This window comes from Mercenaria mercenaria, chromosome 3, assembly GCF_021730395.1.
Source record: "Mercenaria mercenaria strain notata chromosome 3, MADL_Memer_1, whole genome shotgun sequence".
NCBI lineage: Eukaryota > Metazoa > Mollusca > Bivalvia > Venerida > Veneridae > Mercenaria > Mercenaria mercenaria.
This window is the reverse complement of record NC_069363.1, coordinates 81,714,867-81,733,744: the sequence shown is the minus strand read 5'-3', so window position 1 is coordinate 81,733,744 and position 18,878 is coordinate 81,714,867.

Here is an 18,878-nt window from a genome sequence, read left to right as displayed (position 1 = left end):
CTTGCTTTTTGCAAGATTTATGGCCCCTTTTGTACTTAGAAAATATCAGATTTCTTGGTTAAGTTTTATGTTTAGGTCAACTTTTCTCCTAAACTATCAAAGCTATTGCTTTGAAACTTGGAATACTTGTTTACCATCATAAGCAGACCCTGTACATCAAGAAACATAACTCCATCTTGCTTTTTGCAAGAATTATTGCCCCTTTTGGTCTTAGAAAATCAGTTTTCTTGGTTAAGTTTTATGTTTAGGTCAGCTTTTATCCTAAACTATCAAAGCTATTGCTTTAAAACTTGCAACACTTGTTCACCATCATAAGCTGACCCTGTACAGCAAGAAACATAACTCCATCATGCTTTTTGCAAGATTTATGGCCCCTTTTGGACTTAGAAAATATCAGATTTCTTGGTTAAGTTTTATGTTTAGGTCAACTTTTTCTCTTAAACTATCAAAGCTATTGCTTTGAAACTTGCAACACTTGTTCACCATCATAAGCTGACCCTGTACAGCAAGCAACATAACTCCATCCTGCTTTTTGCAATAATTATTGCCCCTTTTGGACTTAGAAAATCATTTTCTTGGTTGAGTATTATGTTTAAGTATACTTTTCTCATAAACTATCAAAGCTATTGCTTTAAAACTTGCAACAGTTTTTCACCATCATAAGTGGACACTGTACATCAAGAAACATAACTCTATCCTGCTTTTTGCAAGAATGATGGCCCTTTTTAGACTTAGAAAATCATGGGTAGGACAATATTTCTATTATACAAAAAAAATCAGATGAGCGTCAGCACCCGCAAGGCGGTGCTCTTGTTATTCTTTGTCTGTTCGCTATAACCGAGGAGTTTTCCATTGCATTTCGTACTTTGGGACTGAAAAAAGTGTTCTTTATAACCGAGTGTTCCTTATAACCGAGTTCCCTATAACCGAGGATTTTTACATTAAATAAAGAAGGAATTAGATCGGGGAATTGAAAACTGTTCCTTATAACCGAGTGTTCCTTATATCCGAGTTAATTCCTCATAAGTGAGGTTTACTGTATTGACTTTGTTTTTTAGTTACTTTAAATTGTGTGCATCAAATTGCAATGTACTGTGTCAGTGCGTGCGGGGGGCAGGGTGGGGGGGGGGTACATTTTGGCATCTTCAGTGATAGCTCTAGTTTTATATAAAGATAGACGAAATATGATACTAATAAAATATCGACTATAATCTTTAACCGAGATAAAACTGTGAACATCAAAACTGACACATTGCTGAAAATTAATGGCTATTTCATCTTTTACAGATCTAACAAAGGACGATGAAACAATTTGTTATCCGTTTTAATTGATAAGTTGATGTCATATTGAAAAATGCCATCCGGAGATATTGAAAATTGCTTTCTTTTGTTTGCTGTGCCCCCCCATGAGTGGTGGGAGCATATAGATTTGGTCTTGTCCGTCCGTCCGAAGTTCGTGACGCGCCTAGCTCAAAAAGTATTTGATATAAATTGATGAAACCTTGCATGAGTCTTTATCATAATATGAACTTGTGCACTTCCTATTTTTTGTCTGGCTCCGCCCCCTATTTTCAGAGTTATAGCCCCTGAAATAGTCAAAAATGCACATTTTCACCTTGTGACATGCCTAGCTCAAAAAGTAATTGATATAAATTGATGAAACCTTGCATGAGTCTTTATCATGATATGAACTTGCGCACCTCCTATTTTTCATCTGGCTCCGCCCCCTATTTTCTGAGTTATTGCCCCTGAAATAGTCAAAAATGCACATTTTCACCTTTCGGCGCGCCTAGCTCAAAAAGTATTTGATATAAATTGATGAAACGTTGCATGAGTCTTTATCATGATATGAACTTGCGCACCTCCTATTTTTCATCTGGCTCCGCCCCCTATTTTCTGAGTTATGGCTCCTGAAATAGTCAAAAATGCACATTTTCATCTTGTGACGCGCCTAGCTCAAAAAGTATTTGACATAAATTGATGAAACCTTGCATGAGTCTTAATCATGATATGAACTTGAGCACCTCTTCTTTTTCGTCTGGCTCTGCCCCGTATTTTCAGAGTTATGGCCCCTGACATAGTCAAAAATGCACATTTTCACATTGTGACATGCCTAGCTCAAAAAGTGTTTGATATAGATTCATGAAGCCTTGCATGAGTCTTAATCATGTTATGAGCTTGCGCACCTCCTATTTTTTATTTTGGTCCGCACCCTATTTTCAGAGTTATGTCCCCTGAAATAGTCAAAAATGCACATTTTCACCTTTTGATGCACCTAGTTCAAAAAGTATTTAATATAAATGATTGAAAACTTGCATAAGTCTTATCATGATATAAACTTGCACACCTCTTATTTTTTGGCTGGCTCCACCCCCTATTTTTAGCTCACCTGTCACGGAGTGACAAGGTGAGCTTTTGTGATCGCACAGCGTCCGTGCGTCCGTAAACTTTTCCTTGTGACATCTCTAGAGGTCACATTTTTCATGGGATCTTTATGAAAATGGGTCAGAATGTTCATCTTGGTAAATTCTAGGTCAAGTTTGAAACTGGGTCACATGCCGTCAAAAACTAGGTCAGTAGGTCTAAAAATAGAAAAACCTTGTGACCTCTCTAGAGGCCATAATTTTCAATGGATCTTCATGAAAATTGGTCAGAATGTTCACCTTGATGATATCTAGGTCAGGTTCGAAACTGGGTCACGTGCCATCAAAAAGTAGGTCAGTAGGTCAAATAATGAAAAAACGTTGTGACCTCTCTAGAGGCCATATTTTTCATGGGATCTGTATGAAAGTTGGTCTGAATGTTTATCTTGATGATATCTAGGTCAAGTTCAAAACTGGGTCAACTGCGTTCAAAAACTAGGTCAGTAGGTCTTAAAATAGAAAAACCTTGTGACCTCTCTAGAGGCCATACCCTTGAATGGATCTTCATGAAAATTGGTCAGAATGTTCACCTTGATGATATCTAGGTCAGGTTTGAAACTGGGTCACGTGCCTTAAAAAACTAGGTCAATAGGTCAAATAATAGAAAAACCTTTTGACCTCTCTAGAGACCATATTTTTCAATGGATCTTCATGAAAATTGGTCAGAATTTTTATCTTGATAATATCTAGGTCAAGTTCAAAACTGGGTCACATGAGCTCAAAAACTAGGTCACTATGTCAAATAATAGAAAAAAAGACGTCATACCCAAAACTGGATCATGTGGGAAGAGGTGAACGATTCAGGACCATCATGGTCATCTTGTTAAAGTTATGGCTCCTGAAATAGTAAAAAAATGCGCATTTTCACATAATTATATGTCTAGCTCAAAAAGTATTTGATGTAAATTTATGAAACCTTGCTTGGATCTTAATCATGATGTGTCCTTGCACACTTGGCATTCTTCCTGAAAATCTTAGCATTTATTACAAAGTTATGGCCCTTGAAATAGCCAAAATAATGGATTTTTTGTTTGTAATGCTCATAGCTCAAAAAGTATATGGCCTAGAATAATGAATCCTTTTCATAAAATGTTTTGAGGCTATACCCCATTAAGACTGCAAACATTTGAATTATTTCTCCTTATTTGTGACAAATGTACCAGTGGGGGGCACACCCTGTGTCCTACAGACACATTCTAGTTTTGGATTTAACGCCGTTTTTCAACAGTACTTCAGTTGAAAAACGGCGTTAAATCCAAAACAAACAAAAGAAAGCAATTTATCCATTCATAAAAGTATTAAAGTTTCAAAAAGGAAACATCAAATAGAACAACATTTTATCAGTTACTAGTATGTTTTCAAGAAAACGAAACTTGATAGTTTGATGAGACCGATTACGCTCTCCACAAAGGAGGTAATTTATTATCAGGTACGATATAAATCCTACTTTCGTTTTCAATCTACCTCAAAATTTGAGTAATTGTTATTAATTGCATGTCTAGGAAGAGTGTCCAGCCTTTCTGTTGTTTACAACAAAGGTTTATAATTCGCGGTCGAAGTAGTTTCCGCGAAATTAAGACACCGTGAATTCAGAACTCTTCAAAAACCGCGAACATTTGGCACCGTGAATATAACCCGCTATACAGTAGTTTAGCTTACTTACATAATTCTTTGAATCACATTCCATAGAATTGTTGAACCTCTCAGAATTATAACAAAGTCAGTATGTATGTTACATAATGAATGTTTGAATATTTGTATTTACATTTACATCTCCCAGAAATTGAATTTTGAGACTACTGGCTCTATTATCCATATTTTATTTACATGTAAATACTAACAAACTGCACTAAAAATATACATCTGGTGACTAAATATCATGGCAATGTTTTAGTTAGCTTATCACAGTGACCAGAATACCCCATTTTATAATGTAGGTACATCAGAGTAATCAGACCAGCTAACTTTATAAAGTACTAATTTCAATATACCAAAATACTGATCTGGTTATAAGAGCTACATATTTTTACTCTAGCAGTTTCAAACTATACAGTTACTATTCATTTGTTTGAAGTAGATAAATATTGAAGCTAGTCAAATAACCTACTATCCTAATGGGTCAACCCAATGTTTTGGGAACTAGATATAAATCACTTTTATCTACAGCTTTCAAGTGGTTTACTCTAACATGTGTAGCTAATTACTGTAATGTGTGTGATAAGGGATGCAGGGGATTACTCTTCATAATTGAATGGAACAAATGTAGAATATGTGAACAATTCATCATTGTGATATCTAACAGTGGAAGTACTGGCTCAACAATTTGAAAGCTTAATCAGAAAGTGAATTTTCATTTATGGAGTAAATCTAGATTGTTGATAGAAAAAGTAGAAGATTTTATTTCTTTTCTTTATCTAAATGCTGAATGGAGTTTTTTTTCCATGTCCCGCCATCTGTCAGATAAAGATGTTACTCATGTAAACTTCACTATTCTGTTACTGGCTGAAAGGTGGGTCATAACCTTTATGTGGGCTGGTTTTAGCAAGTAGAGGTAAATTTGAATTTCCAGCACACAACAAAAAACTTTTTATTCAGAAGGGCAGTAATTACTTGATAAAAATTAACAAACTTTTAGACACCGACTTCAGTCATACTAGAGGACATATGTTCCAAATTTCAAAAAAAAATATGTTCAATAAAAGTAGATATTTAGAAAAAACTGTCAGTTTTCTGTTGTTCACAGCACTGTGATCAACTGAAAAGCAGACATTTTCTGAGCCTGTCTGCCTTATATACTTTTACCCTGGTGTTTAAAGGGGGAATATTCAACATTTGACGATGCATATATTTAGAAAAAATTTAATGAATACTATAAACTGGCAAAAAAATTATGAAAATCAGACTTCAAAGAAAAAAGATAATATCATGGCAATTTAAATTTTATCAATTAATTTAAACAGCAGCCATTTTAGGCACAGTGACGTCATTCTCCTTTCCTTATATGGGCATCACCAAATATTGTTTTTATGGCAAAATTGTGTTAATTAGGAAATAAAATGATTTTTTTTCGGTGTTCATGCGAAATGAACGACAGAATAGGATCGGCAAATCCATGAATCGCGCTAGTTTCATTTCTTAGATTAACATTATCTTTCCTTTCTATTTGTAAACAAGATAATATTATAAATTGCACATATTTTGTGGCATTTAACATTGAAGTCACTTTCCTGACCATCAGCTAAGGAACGTTCTCCCTGACTATACATGGACGTCGTAAAAACAGCGGCCGGTTATCGTTAAGCAGCGATGACGTAACTTTCGCGCCTTTCCTTTTGCTGTTCATACGAAATGAACGTCATAATTTTCAATGGAAAAGAATTGGGCGAATGTAAATATATACTGTTTAAACATAGAGCTTAAATTTAAGGAGCCCGCCCGCCTAGCTCAGTAGGTAGAGCGTTGGTCTATGGATCGCGGGGTCGTGAGTTGGATCCTCAGGCGGGGCGTATGTTCTCCGTGACTGTTTGATAAACGACATTGTGTCTGAAATCACCTCTGATTCACGTGGGGAAGTTGGCAGTTACTTGCGGAGAACAGGTTTGTACTGGTACAGAAACCAGGAACACTGGCTAGGTTAACTGCCCGCCGTTACATGACTGAAATACTGTTGAAAAACGGCGTTAAACCCAAAACAAGCAAAAAAATAAATTTAAGGAATACACTTTTACACACGTACTAATGATCATATTATATTATTGCCAACAAAATATGTTTCTTTTAGTTGTTATTCACTGAGTTTCCGTATATGACAATGCCAATATAAGAAAAGAATGATGATGTCACTGTGCCCAAAATGGCTGCCATTTGAGTAAATAAATGGTATTCAAATGACTATATCAATTTTGTTTGTAGTCCCATTTTGATACTTTTTTTCTTTTGTTTTAATGTTTCACCTAGCTCTTTCTAATGTTTCTAATAAGAAGTTGCCTAATGTTGCATATTCCCTTTTAAAGATTTTGCAGGTCAGAATTCACTCTTCATACTTAACATTTCATACATATCACAGTTCACGGTTCATACTCTCAGATCATTAAAAGAAAAATGTATAATTGTGAAATTCATAACTACAAACTGCTTAATTCTTCATATAGGATGTAAAGGTTATCCGCATATATTTTGCGGAAGTTAAGAATGGTTTCAGATATTAGCAAATGAGATTGCAAAATTTAGTTTTTTATTCAATGGCGACATTTTTGCAAAGTATTTCAACTGAAAATGTTAATGAAAGGACCAAACATCTTCTACCCTACATAAAGGTCTGAAAAACTATTGTAAGAAACACCTTCACTCATTTAAATTAATGCACATGAACAACTTATACACATCTGTTAAAAAGTAGTTTTTAACCACATGTTTCAACTGTAGATAGACAAATGACATCACTGAAAACTATATATATTTCATTTTCATTTAAACTAAACCACCACAGTTTTATGTCAGTTTAATGAAGTGTTTAACTTTGTTATCCCCCGACGAAAGTCAGAGGGATATAGTTTTGGCGTTGTCCGTCCGTCTTTCCGTCCGTCCGAAGCCATATCTAGGAAATGGTTGGGAATATTTATATAAAACTTCATATACGTGTTCACCACTATGAGTTCTTGCGGCCCATCAAGTTTCAGTCAGATTGCCTTAGTAACACCAGAGTTATGGCCCTTAGAAGTTTCTACTGTTAACTATATAGGGTACTATATATATGGCAATTTCTGCATCATAACTTCTGATATATTTGACCTAGAACTATGAAACCTAAACAGAATTTAGATCACCATAATGTGGTTGTGTACACACAATTTCGTTCGCATTTATTTGTAAATTAAGAGTTATTGCCCTTTAATTTTATAAAAATCCACATATTTGTACATAACAAACTTACCATTTGGTAGAATTTCATTACATTTCTTTCATTCTTTTCCATGAACATTTATTGTTAACATGTGAAGTTGTGTACCCACACCTGGTCACCTCTTACCTTGATCACACCCCTTCCCCTCCCCCCACCCCGGAAAAAATAAATTAATTCCATATTTTAGATTTTTTCAAAAAACTTCACCACTATGAGGTTATGGGGCACATGAACTTGTGCACCTCCTATTTTCATTTGGGTCCGCCCCCTATTTTTAGAGTTATGGCCCCTGAAATAGTCAAAAATTTACATTTTCACCTTGTGACGCACCTAGCTCATAAAGTATTTAATATAAATGGTTGAAAACTTGCATAAGTCGTTATCATGATATAAACTTGCACACCTCTAATTTTTTGGCTGGCTCCATCCCCTATTTTTAAAGTTATGGCCCCTGAAATAGTAAAAAAATGTATTTTTTCTGCTAATTATGTGCGTAGCTGAAAAAGTATTAGATGTAAATTCAGGAAACCTTGCTGGAGTCTTTAACGTGATGTGACCTGGCACACTTGGCATTCTTCTTGAGAACCTAAGCTCTTATTACAGAGTTATGGCCCTTGAAATAGCCAAAATAGTGGATTTTTTTTTGTGATGCTCATAGCTCAAAAATTATAGGGCCTAGAATAATGAATCCTTTTCATAAAATGTTTGTTGAGGCTATACCCAATTAAGATTACAAACATTTGAATTATTGCCCCTTATTTGTGACAAATGTACCAGTGGGGGGCACACCCTGTGTCCTACAGACACATTCTAGTTTTTTTTAAATGTTCAGACCTTCAACATGTTAAGTTGTGACTGCACAAACCTTGCCCTCAGCCATGTTCAAGATATCTTACTTGATTGTGTTCTCTTAAGGACATCTGTCCTTTTAAGTTCGTGTTAAACAGCAACATCTGGTGCCAAACCAGTCAAAGACAATATTTCGTTCCAGTTAAACTTCAAGCGCACATTTCAACAACTGCATTTAATTTTAAAAGCTAAGCTTATTACAGTAAGCATATCCCATTCAAAAAAAATTCTTTAGTCAGGATCAAAGTATCATACTTTTATTATGTACTCCTTAATTAAACATTTGTTTTCTGTTAAATTGATCTTGACTAATGAAATTATTTGCTTCTTATTAACATCCTTAACTTTTTGCCGGACATATGTTTTTGCCATTCCTTACCACAAACCCTTTCTGCGGGGGATACCAATTCATCGAATTTGCTTGTTTCATTTACTTTATTTATGAAACTCTAATTACGTAACAAAAGTATTATAGTTTAGTATTTATAAAAAAGAAATGTTTCTCTTACAATTTCTTGACCAAATACAGATAAGAAGTAGTTACAGGAAATCAAAAATGATGTATACTGGGACTGATTATAAAGTTGACCGCCTTCAAATTATTCAATTGCAATTGTTTTTATGCCCCCGAAGGGAGGCATATAGATTTTTGAACCGTCTGTCGGTCTGTCAGTCTGTCCGCAATTTTCGTGTCCGGTCCATATCTTTGTCATCGATGGATGGATTTTCAAATAACTTTGCACGAATGTGTACCACAGTAAGACGACGTGTCGCGCGCAAGACCCAGGTCCGTAGCTCAAAAGTCAAGGTCACACTTAGACGTTAAAGGTCATTGTTCATGATAGTGCATTCGTGTCCGGTCCATATCTTTGTCATCCATGGATGGATTTTCAAATAACTTGGCATGAATGTGTACCACAGTAAGACGACGTGTCGCGCGCAAGACCCAGGTCCGTAGCTCAAAGGTCATGGTCACACTTAGACGTTAAAGGTCATATTTCATGATAGTGCATTGATGGGCGTGTCCGGTCCATATCTTTGTCATTCATGCATGGATTTTAAATTTATTGGGCATGAATGTGTACCACAGTAAGACGACGTGTCGCGCGCAAGACCCAGGTCCGTAGGTCAAAGGTCCTGAACTCTAACATCGGCCATAACTATTCATTCAAAGTGCCATCGGGGGCATGTGTCATCCTATGGAGACAGCTCTTGTTTTTTATATAATTGAACATGCCGTCTAATAGCAACCACTTACAACACCAACTGGTGTAAACAAAAACAAAATTGGTAAATATTCTGTATAGATAAATGACTTACATTTGTCTGTTTAAAAAATATTTACCGAAAAATACTGGGGAAAAGGCTGTTTTTTGCGCATGCTCACCGTCAATACATGAATGCCTTACATTGGGTCACTTTTCACTACTTGATCGGGAATAACTGTTGCATCATTTTTGTGAAAGTTTCAATAAAATACTAATTTTTTTTAAATGACAAATTGGTCGAATTTAAATTATGTTAATTATTCAGTGAGAGCTATACGTTATTTTGATACCAACCATTGTTAACAATTTGCAGAAATAACAATATTACAGGTGAAAAACCTCATTTTCTGTCCGAGTTTTATCATCAGTGCCATACAAAAACAATAACTATGTGTGAAGAACTGTGAACTGTGAATTATGAATAATAGAGTATGAAGTATTAATTTTACAGCGTGAAGTATGAACTGAGCAGTAATCTTAGGGCTTTTTGTCTATTTTTCACATAAGCATTTTTAAGGAAGATAACACTCTTTTTGTATATACAATGTATATCTGAGAACGTAAGGTTTTTGAACTTTAACATTATATTTAGGTGAGGGAGGCACTGCGATTTGCCTTTTTCCATTTGTCTGTTTCGTCCAACTTTACTGTTGCTTATGTTCTCAAAACTTTGCTTCAGTAAGACTGTAAGTGATGTGCAAGACCCTGTCTCAAAGGTTAAGATTACATTTTCAGGCTGAATTTCTTGTCTTGACTTGTTTTGACTTTTAACTTCACCTTCGTAGTGCAATAGTTTTTGTTACTACAGTAATGCTTGATGTGTCAACATATAATAGCCTCCGACTTGGCTCTAGATTAAATTTTTTTATTTACAGACATGTTTTTTAATAAATATATACATCTCTCTTGAGCATTCGTAAGTTGTTTACATTTATCTTGCTTTTCAATGTGCAGGGAAATATTATTGACCAGTTGACACAGAAGAGTAACGACCTAATTGAAGATTTAAATACTGCATTAGAGCCACTCTGGGATGACAATACCATACTAAGAAGCGCTTTCAGCCAAGGTATGTTAATTTCTAGATCATAACACAATAAGTAAATGATTGTCAAGTTCAAAATCAAGATAGGTAGTTTTTCAATACAATAAGCAATAGCTTCTAGACAAAATGTCAATTTTCAGAGTATGAAATTTTACAGAATCAAAGTAAAATTTAAATCAAGACAGCACCTTCATAGAAGCATATACAACCTTCAAAAGAGTCTTGCTTAGACTAGCATACGATCTACATACAAAAAACTTTCGCAATAGGTAAGAGGTTAATATATATCGGACTTTTAAAATTAAAAATCCTGATAGAACAGTCCTAGGAAAAGACTTCGCCCTCGTTTAAACACATGCTCCTAGGGAATATGTAAAATTTCAATTTAACCACTAATTTACTCTACATATGCCAATATGTATACTTTTCTGTCGAATGACTGCCTCACACTAACAAAAAGATAATAGGTAAGGGTAGATTTTTCGGAAGCACAGAACACCAAAAACACAGCCTCAGAGCCACGCATTTGCAAAGTAGGCACACAACAAAAAGAAGCTGTTTCGGACAAATATTACAGACAGGCTGTTTCAGAAATCTAACAAGTACACAAAAAGTTATGCCAAATATAGAAATACACAAAAAATTATGCCAAATATAGATAGAGGGGGAAGAAGTGGTAAGGCGCCAGTTTGCAACAGTATTTAAATTATTTAACGGCGGCCAGTTCACCTTACCAGTGTTCCTGGATTCTGTACCAGAACATACCTGTTCTCCGCAAGTAACTGCCAACTTCTCCACATGACTCAGAGGTGGAGGACGAATGATTTCAGACACAGTGTCTTTTATCAAATCGTCACGGAGAACATATGCCCCGCCAAGGAATCGAACTTACAACCCCGCGATCCATAGATCTCTGCTCTCCATACTGAACTAAGTGGGCGGGTACAACTGGAATGCCGCAAAAGATACGGTTTCTGTGAAGAAACAAACAAATACAATCTTAGTTATTAACAGTTCCATTTCGTTTCATTTTTAGCTGTCGGAAAATTTGCATTAAAAGTTAAGGGAGTTGTAGAAGATTTCCAGTCAGAGGCTGAAGGTCCGTCGCAGAAGAGGCAAAAACTACAAGATCATTCAGGTACAGAAAAAGGTAAAATGGACTCTACTAAAAATGAAATATTCAGATGAATTTGACTATAAAACCTTCTAAAACAAACATTGATCGAAAAGTAATACTTTAATATCATAGTATTTTAGCAGTGATATGTCATGTTTAGACCATTATACTTTTTTCAGTTGTCAAGGAAATATGAAATTTGACAGAATGCATTTTCATGCATGTTTGTTCTTAGAAAACGAAAATATTATCTTACATTTTTGTATTCTAATCACTTCTTACAGAGTGTCCTGAGCCTATGCAAGGCTGCAGCAAGTAGACAAATTCAGCACAGTTTCATGACACAGCTGTCTACATAGACAAAAAATACATGCAGCTACCTACACGAGTACAGCAAATTTTATATACATTCAAATGAAATATTTTCATTTTCGTAATATAACGAATGAAAATTTCTTGCATTACTAGATACTTTATAAAAAATATCAGTGTTATAAGTTAACAAGTGAGCCCAACCTTCATAAGAAGTTCATAAGTTTTGCCGCCACTTTAATTATTTGTGGGTCTCCATGGCCAAGTGGTTAAGGACATTGTCTTCGACTCATTTGCCCCTTACTGATGTATATTTAAGTTCGAGCCTTCCTCGGGACGTCGAATTCATGTGAGGAAGACATTTTGCGGGCTTATGGAAGGTCGGTGGTTCTACTAAGGTACTCGCCTGTGAAGTAATAATACACTGAGGAGCAACTGTGGTCTTCCATAACCATCAAAAGCTAGGACGTTGCCACATATTTGATTATCAAATAACTGCTCTAAAGCTGTATTTTGTGTTGTTTCTTTTATATGTTTGATGTATACCATGATCATGTTTCTTTTACGGCGAATGTCGTCTAAGAACGAAATCGTGACCTGGACTAACCCATGCCACATGACTTAAGTTTGCAACTTGGATTACTTGATAACGCGTAAGAGATAATTTATCAAAATGAAAGATGTATGGAACACTTTGTCTGATTGGACGAGAGTGTCTATTTTTTTACTCTGCTGATGTACAACGCTGAGTGAAATGTCAGACAAAGCGTTTATCCTTTATGATGCTGTTTACAGTTGTAAAGCTACGTTTCACTCATCATATTTAGCAAGAATATTGTTATATCAAAAAGTGATAAGTATGTTTAATAAATATAATAAAAACCTGTTCCAATACCAACAGATATCATTTTACAGTAATTTATATCGCTTCGTATCACATGAATAAGGGTGTGATTAGCTGATCGATTAAAGTATTCTGGGTAGAGAACACTGCTGTAATTATTCGTTGTAGAAAAAAACGAAACAAAAATGTACCCATACGAAACCTTTGTGAAAAATTAAAAGAGAACCATTTAAATTGCTAAACTGTCATGTTTAATTTTGCTATTTGCAAATTGTTAGATAGATGATAGAATAACACAAATGATATGAAAACCTCGTAAACTTCTTGTCTTATTACAATTAGCCGACAATCATTTTTAAAGATATTTCTTGTTTATTATCCCCCGACGAAAGTCGGAGGGATATAGTTTTGGCGTTGTCCGTCCGTCCGTCCTTCCGTCCGTCTTTCCGTCCGTCCTTCCGTCTTTCCGTCCGTCCGTCCGGAGCCATATCTAGGAAATGGTTGGGAATATTTATTTAAAACTTCATATACATGTTCACCACAATGAGTTCTTGCGGCCCGTCAAGTTTCAGTCAGATTGCCCAAGTAACACCAGAGTTATGGCCCTTAGAAGTTTCTAGTGTTAACTATATAGGGTACTATAAATATGGCAATTTCTGCATCATAACTTTTGATATATTTGACCTAGAACTATGAAACTTTAACAGAATTTAGAGCACTATAATGTGGTTGTGCACAGACAATTTGGACGGATTTCTTTTTGTAACTTCAGAGTTATTGCCCTTTAATTGTCTAAAAATCAACATATTTGTACATAACAAACTTACCATTTGGCAAAATTTCATTAAATTTCTTTCATTCTTTTCTGTGAACATTTATTATAAACATGTGAAGTTGCGCACCCACACCTGGTCACCCCCTTACCTTGATCACACACCACCCCCCCCCCCCCCCCCCCCCCCCCCCCCAAAAAAAAAAAAAAAAAAAAAATTCATTCCTTACTGTAGATTTTTTAGCCCACCATCATCAGATGGTGGGCTATTCAAATCACTCTGCGTCCGTGGTCCGGCGTCCTTCCGTCCGTCCGTCCGTCCTTCCGTTAACAATTTCTCGTTATCGCATCTCCTCAGAAACTACCAGGGGGATTTTGACCAAACTTTGTCAGAATGATGTATTGGTACCCTAGTTGTGTCCCCCTGAAAATCAGACTGGTTCAACAAATTTTTATTAAGTTATGGCCCTTTGTTTATTTCTATAATTTACATAGATTTATATAGGGAAAAACTTTGAAAATCTTCTTGCCCAAAACCACAGAGCCTAGGGCTTTGATATTTGGTATGAAGCATCATCTAGTGGTCCTCTACCAAGATGATTGAAATTATTTCCCTGGGGTCTAATATGGCCCCGCCCTGGGGGTCACATGGTTTATATAGACTTATATAGGGAAAAACTTTGAAAAACCTCTTGTCCAAAACCACAGGGCCTAGGGCTTTGATATTTTGTATGTGACATCATCTAGTGGTCTTCTACTAAGATTGTTCAAATTATCCCCCTAGGGTCAAATATGGCCCTGCCCCGGGGGTCACATGGTTTACATAGACTTATATAGGGAAAAACTTTGAAAATCTTCTTGTCCAAACCACAAAGCCTAGGGCTTTGATATTGTAATGTAGCATCGCCTGGTGGTTCTCTACCAAGTTTGTTAAAATTATCCCCCTAGGGTCAAATATGGCCCCGCCCTGGGGTCACATGGTTCATATAGACTTATATAGGGAAAAGCTTTTAAAAACTTCTTGTCAATAACCTACAACATTCAAATTTGGACCACATGTATGGTTTTGAATGGCAAGATGAACCTTGACATGAGTTGACCTTGATTTTGACCTAGTGACCTACTTTCACATTTCTGTAGCTACAACCTTCAAATTTGGACCACATGCATAGTTTTGTGCACTGAAATAAACTTTGACCTTGACATTGACCTAGTGACCTACTTTCACATTTTTGAAGGTACAGGCTTCAAATTTGGACCACATGCATAATTTCGTGTTCCGAAATGAAATTTGACCTTGATTTTGACCCAGTGACCTACTTTCACATTTTTCAAGCTACAGCCTTCAAATTTGGACCACATGCATGGTTTTATGTACCGAAACAAACTTTAACCTTTACATTGACCTAGTGACCTACTTTCACATTTTTGAAGGTACAGGCTTCAAATTTGGACCACATGCATAATTCTGTATTCCAAAATAAAATTTGACCTTGATTTTGACCTAGTGACCTACTTTCACATTTCTCAAGCTACAGCCTTCAAATTTGGACCACTTGCGTAGTTTTGTGTACCGAAATGAACTTTGACCTTAAGATTGACCTAGTGACCTACTTTCACATTTCTCAAGCTACAGCCTTCAAATTTGGACCACTTGCATAGTTTTGTGTACCGAAATGAACTTTGACCTTAAGATTGACCTAGTGACCTACTTTCACATTTCTGTAGCTACAGGCTTCAAATTTAGACCACATGAATAGGATTGTGTACCGAAACAAACTTTGACCTTGACATTGACCTAGTGACCTACTTTCACATTTTTGAAGGTACAGGCTTCAATTTTGGACTACATGCATAGATTTGTTTCTGAAGTGAAATTTGACCTTGATTTTGACTTAGTGACCTACTTTCACATTTCTCAAGCTACAGCCTTCAAATTTGGACCACTTGCATAGTTTTGTGTACCGAATTAAACTTTGACCTTAAGATTGATCTAGTGACCTACTTTCACATTTCTCAAGCTACAGCTTTCGAATTTGGACCACATGCACAGTGTTGTGTACGGAAATGAAATTTGACCTTGAGCTAGTCAGTAAGTCTTGAAATTTGGAACACTCAAAAATGGCACGTTGGTGGGCGCCAAGATCACTCTGTGATCTCTTGTTTCAAACAAACTTCATATACATGTTCACCACTATGAGGTTATGGGGCCCATCAAGTTTCAGACAGATTGCCCAAGTAACACCAGAGTTATGGCCCTTAGAAGTTTAGGGTACTATAGATCTATAGATATGCCAATTTCTGCATCATAACTTTTGATATATTTGACCTAGAACTATGAAACTTTAACAGAATTTAGAGCACTATAATGTGGTTGTGCACAGACAATTTGGACGGATTTCTTTTTGTAACTTCAGAGTTATTGCCCTTTAATTGTCTAAAAATCAACATATTTGTACATAACAAACTTACCATTTGGCAAAATTTCATTAAATTTCTTTCATTCTTTTCTGTGAACATTTATTATAAACATGTGAAGTTGCGCACCCACACCTGGTCACCCACTTGCCTTGGTCACACCCCCTCCCCTCCCCCCCCCCGCCCCCCCCCCCCCCCCCCCCCCCAATTTTTTTTTTTTTCATTTCTTATTTTAGATTTTTTTTCAAACCTTCCAAGTTGTACCATTCCCCCACCTCACTTCTCCACCTAGTCATGCCCACCACTGATCATGCATCCTCTGCTCCCCCCCTCCAACTTCACCCTTTTACCTTTTTTTTTATTTTATTTTTAATTTTCAGTCAATATTTATAATCAACATGTGAAATTTTGTTTCCTCTCCCGTTCCCCTGCACCCCCACCCCCTAAAAAAATATATATTTCCATTCCTTTTTTTTTTTTTAAATGTTCAAACCTTCAACATGTTAAGTTGTGACTGCACAAACCTTGCCCTCAGCCATGTTCAAGATATCTTACCTGTGTTCTCTTAAGGACATCTGATCTTTTAAGTTCAAAAGAACTTGTAAAACAGCAACACCTGGTGCCAAACCACTCAAAGACAATATTTCATTCCAGTTAAACTTCAAGCTCACATTTCAATTAACTGCATTTAATTTTAAAAGCTAACCTTTTTACAGTAAGCATATCCCATTCAAAATAAATTCTTTAGTCAGGATCAAAGTATCATACATTTATTATGTACTCTTTAATTAAACATTTGTTTTCTGTTAAATTGATTTTGACTAATGAAATTATTTGCTTCTTATTAACATCCTTAACTTTTTGCCGGATATATCTTTTTGCCATTCCTCACCACAAACCCTTTCGGCGGGGGATACCAATTCATCGAATTTGCTTGTTTGTTTTAGTTTGGTAAAGTTAATGTTTTTGTAACTCTGTATTTTGTAACATTTCAAGCACTGTTTTCTTTAAAATTTACTTATTGTGTATTGTTCAGACTTACAGTTTTAATGTAGTGGCGTATTGCTCAGCCTATTGTAGCATGTTGTTTAGCATATTTGTATAGCTTACTATAGCTTAGACTTATTAGTAAAGTTTTTTGTTTTCCTTTTGGGCGTTAAAAGTATGTGCAGGGGTTGGGCCCATTATACCCAAAGTCAAGGTTGCCAATGTGTTATACTTCCGTATTTTTGGCAACTTTAATTTTTGTGTCATATCTTTGTCACAATTGCATATATCTTACTGTAACTTCACGTAAACATTGTCCAGCATACAAAGAATGCGCAGGGGCTGGGCCCATTATACCCAAGGTCAAGTCACCAAGTTGTTATACTTGGAGCCCGCCCGCTTAGCTCAGTAGGTAGAGCGTTGGTTTACGGGTCGCAGGGTTGTGAGTTCGATCCTCGGGCGGGGTGTATGTTCTCCGTGACTATTTGATGAACGACTTTGTGTCTGAGATTATTAGTCCTCCACCTCTGATTCACGTGGGGAAGTTGGCAGTTATTTGCGGAGAACAGGTTTGTACTGGTACAGAATCCAGGAAAACTGGTTAGGTTAACTGCCCGCTGTTACATGACTGAAATACTGTTGAAAAACGGCGTTAAACCCAAAACAAACAAAATGTTATACTTGGAATTATTTTCATGTTAATTTTTTTCGAAGGCTTCGTTTATAGACACATCTTTAGTACTTTAAAAAATAATGACTTGATATTGAAAATATTTCTTTGTAGTTATCATCTACATGTATTGTATTTTTGACAGAACAATGCCTTTTCCAAGTTTTTTGGCAGTCTTCGCTTTCTGGATTTAATTTTAGTACAATATAAGGTAATGATTTGAAACTTAAATGTATCTTTATCATCATCATCATCTGCTTGTGATGTGTGGTAACAATCCCCATAACTCTGATTTGTATTTTTGACCAAATTATGCCCCTTTCATACTTAAATATTTTGACAAACTTCGTTTTCTGGACATAACTTTACCCCTTTGACTAGTAGGGTCTTTATATATCATGATGTATCTTCCTTTTAAAGAAGAGGTCTCTTATTGGGGTGTAAATTCATTTCACTCTCAGATCGCCGAATATTGAAGTGCGCTATCTTACAGACAGCTCTTGTTAACTGTGCAGTAGTGTAAGCGTAGTTTTGTTGGGATGTAGGCAATATAATTGTTTAGACACTTTGAAGTCTAGTATTGTTTCGCCCCCCCCCCACCCCCCACACACACACACACACCCCTTCAAAGAAGGAGGGGTATATTGTTTTGCAGATGTCGGTTGATTAGACCAGTGCGTTTCTGGATGATAACTCAAGAATGCTTGGGCCTAGGATCATGAAAGTTCATAGGGAGGTTGGTCACAACCAGCAAATGACCCCTATTGATTTTGAGATCAGAAGGTCAAAGGTCAAGGTCACAGTGACCCGGAACAGTTAAATGGTTTCCAGATAATAACTCAAGAACGCTTGAGCCTAGGTTCAGGGAAGTTGGTTATGACCAGCAGATGATCCCAATTGTCAAGGTCACAGTGACCCGAAACAGTTAAACCATTCTTGATGAAACCTTGATAATGATTGAGCCTAGGATCACGAAACTTAGGGAAGTTGATAATGATCAGCAGATGACCCTTATTGACTTTGAGGTCAGTAGGACAAAGGTTAAGGTCACAGTGACCCAGAACTGTTAAACTGTTTCCGGATGATTACTCAAGAACGTTAGGCCTAGGATCATGAAAATTGAAAGGGAGTTGGTCATGACCAGCTGATGATTCCTATTGGTTTTGAGGTCAGTAGGTTAAAGTTCAAGGACACAGTGACCCAGAACAGTAAGACTTTGTGTACAGTGACCAAATAATTTTTAATCCTTGTGCAATTACTGAATGCATCA